The sequence below is a fragment of the Panthera uncia genome, unplaced genomic scaffold, assembly GCF_023721935.1.
Source record: "Panthera uncia isolate 11264 unplaced genomic scaffold, Puncia_PCG_1.0 HiC_scaffold_879, whole genome shotgun sequence".
Taxonomy (NCBI): domain Eukaryota; kingdom Metazoa; phylum Chordata; class Mammalia; order Carnivora; family Felidae; genus Panthera; species Panthera uncia.
Genome location: NW_026060066.1, coordinates 13,676 through 17,200, shown reverse-complemented (window position 1 = coordinate 17,200; position 3,525 = coordinate 13,676). Strand labels below are relative to the sequence as shown.

Below are 3,525 nucleotides of genomic sequence, written 5' to 3'. Positions count from 1 at the left end.
CAGGACAGAGTGAACAGGCCATACAAAAGATTACTTTCTACAAACTCCACATTATCCAAAGATGATTTAACCTTCAACCTCTTGCCTTCAATAACTCAAAGTTATTGATTGGTAAATGATCTCTGTGGCCTTTCTTCTTTTCCATTTCTAAAACATCTTTATATTTTCTTTTTTCCTTCACATTTTAGATAAATAAGTGTTCCTCTTTCCAAAGTCTTCTGCTTTCCTATATCCTCCCCCAGGAGGATCTTCCCCTACCCTCCTCACCTCATTTACCCTTCTTTCCATCATCTACAATCTCTTTTCATTCTGTCTCTTCAGATATGCAGAAGTATTTTCTGAATTAAAAACACCATTATCACGGAAATGCTTCTTCTAATTATAGGCTATTTCTTTCATTTAAAGTACCTTCAATTTCCTCACCACATATATTCTCTTTAGCCTTGATTTCTGCCTTCTGCCCCCTTCAAACAACTGAAACTCATCTCTTCTCCTAAAATCCAACTGTACCTTTACTTTTACCCTGTTCACAGCACTGTCAGTTGATAACTGTCATTGTTCAGAGAAGACTGGTTTGTAAAGAAATACAACTACTTGTACTAAAATCAGTATTCAATTTGTAAAGTTTAAAAATTTTTAACTTCAAATACGCCCTGCAATTTAGCTCTGCTTATCTGCCCATTTAGTTCCCTCTATCATAGAATGTTTCATTCCCTGCCTGCCCAAATCCTGCTTATTCTCCAAGATCTAAGGTTCAAATGCTCCTTATTTGAAATGGTCTTCTTTCTGCTCTCCTATCATTTCACTTGTATTACCCAGGAAAATGCCTTTACTAATAGCTGTGCATATGTTTATCCCCTTCAGAAAACTATGAGCTCATTTGAGGACATATACTATGTGGTATTTTTGTTTCTGTGAGACAGTCTTGAGAAACCGAGAATTCTTATTTTCTTGACTTTCTGTTTTTCAGATATTTTGGGTGGTCTTTTGTGTGGCAAAGTGTTTTTATACAAGTATTAATGAAACATTCAGTCTCTCACTCTGCACTAGCAGTGCTAAGGGGCTTCAAGATTGAATTCGTGGCAAAAATACTACATTGATGCTAATAATTGTATTGATAACACTGCAAGTGCTTTCCTAGCACAGAACTGCTGTGGGGCAAACTGTAACTTCTAGTGTCTGGTGGTGGCAACATTTTCCTCACTAGACCTGTTCATGCGACATGGTTTTGGGCATTCTTCCTAACGCTTAGCCTTGGGCTTACTGTTCCAAATATCCCAACCATTTTGTGAACTACCTCATACCCTTTAATAAAACTCCTTTTCTACTCAACCAAAGGTAGCTTTCGTTGCTTATAACTAAGAACTCTGACTGAAAGATATTTTCCTTAACTCCCCATAAACCAACTAAGTCAGTATCATAATATTTAAAAGACTTTAGTCATAGGGATAATATAATGAGAACACAACATTGAAAGTAAACTACCACAGGCTCCCAGATATTTGCTACTCTCAGGGTCTACAAGTCTTGTCTATCCTCCTGAGGAGAGTTTCATTGGTCTCTGCACCTAGTTTCCGACAGGGCTACATGTGCAGAACCTAGCTTTACTCATACAAGGTCCAATTATCCTTAGGCATAGTGCCTAGGGCCCACAATATTTTGTGAAAATGTTTTAATTTTAATTTCTTAAAGTGGAATTTTTTAAATGGATATAATAAATATAATGTATATAAATTATAATAAAAATATAAGAATGAATCCAGCCTGGATTATACAACATAGTAATAAGTGTGTGTGTGTGTGTGTGTAGAGAGAAAGAATAGTAAAATAAAAAATAGATCCATATACATACAGTCAACTGAATATTACCAAGATGCCAAGTCAATTCAATGAGATAGGGAATTTTTTTTAAGTTTATTTGTATTTATTTTGAGAGAGACATAGTAAGCAAGGGAGGGGCAAAGTCAGAGGGAGACAGAATACCAAGCAGGCTCTACGCCATTGGCGCCCTATGCGGCCGTGAACTTACCAACCGTTAGGTCATGACCTGCACCGAGATCAAGAGTTGGACACTTAACCAACTGAGCCACCCAGGTACCCCAAGATAGAGAATATTTTTCGACAAAGGGCATTGGAACAACTGTAAAAATGTACGGAGAAAATAAACTTTAAGTACTAACTTTGACAGCACACACATATAAAAAAATTGAATGATATAGAGAATATTAGCATGGCCTTTGTGCCAGGATGACATACAAATTTGTGAAACAGCCCATATCTAAGAGTTGACCTTAAGTATTTTCACCACACACAAAAACCTTATTGTATTTGTGGGGTACCAGATATGTTAACTAGCTTGCTTGTGTTAATCTATTTACAATATGTATCAAATTCTTACATTAGAGCAATCTAATTAAATAATGATCAACAACATGAGTAGAAATTTCACCCCAGAAGATATACAGATGGCAAATAAGCGTATGAAAAGTAGATCAATATCATGTCATTATACAATTGCAAATTAAAATAACAATGAGATACTACTACATATCTATTAGAATGGCCAAAATCCAAAATACTAACAACATCAAATATTGGCAAGGGTATAAAACAACAGGAACTCTCATTCATTGCTAATGGGTATGCAAAATGGTACAGCCACTTTGGAAGACAGTTTGGCAGTTTCTTACAAAACTTAACATTCTCTGACCACGTGGTCTGGGAATTGCACTTTTTGTTATTTACTCAAATGAGTTGAAAAGTTATGTCCACACAAAAACCTGCACACAGTTTTTTATAGCTGTTTTATTCACAATTGCCAAAACTTGCAAACAACTAAGATGTCCTTCAGTAGGTTAATGGATAACTAACCACAGTATATCCAGACAATGGAATATTATTAAACACTAAAAAGAAATGAACTATCAAGCCATGAAAAGACATGGAGGAACATTAAGTGCATATTACTGAAGAAAGAAGCTAATCTGAAAAGGCTACATATGATTCCAGCTATATGACATTCTAGAAAAAGCAAAATTACAGAGACAGTAGAAAGATCAGTGGTTGGAGTGCCTGGGTGGCTCAGTCAGTTGAGTGTATGACTCTTGACTTTGGCTCGGGTCCTGATCTTATGGTTCATGGGTTTGAGCCCCACATTGGTCTCCATGCTGATTGATGGTATGGAGCCTTCTTGGGATTCTCTTTCTCTCTCTCTCTAAATAAATAAATAAATAAGCTTAAAAAAAAGATCAGGGGTTGTCAGAAGATGAGGGAGAAAGCGATGAATAGGCAAAACATAGAGGAATTTAGGGTATTGAAAGTACTCTGTATGATACTACAATGGTGGACACATATCACTATACATTTGTCCAAACCCATTGCATAACACCAAGCATGAACCCTAATGTAAACTATGGACTTTGGATGATAATGACATTTCAGGGGATAATGATGTGTTTGTTGATTGTAGCAAATGTACCACTCTGGTGCAGGGTGTTGACAGTGGGGGAGGCTATGCATATGTAG

At 36.4% G+C, this 3,525-nt stretch overlaps 1 non-coding gene across 1 annotated transcript; it reads left to right on the top strand.

Annotated features, from left to right (window-relative positions):
* The first annotated feature begins 2,172 nt into the window (after positions 1–2,172).
* On the top strand, positions 2,173–2,282 carry LOC125918487 (U6 spliceosomal RNA). The gene has a single exon (XR_007456457.1). It is a non-coding gene; the product is annotated as a U6 spliceosomal RNA (small nuclear RNA).
* The last annotated feature ends 1,243 nt before the right edge of the window (positions 2,283–3,525 follow it).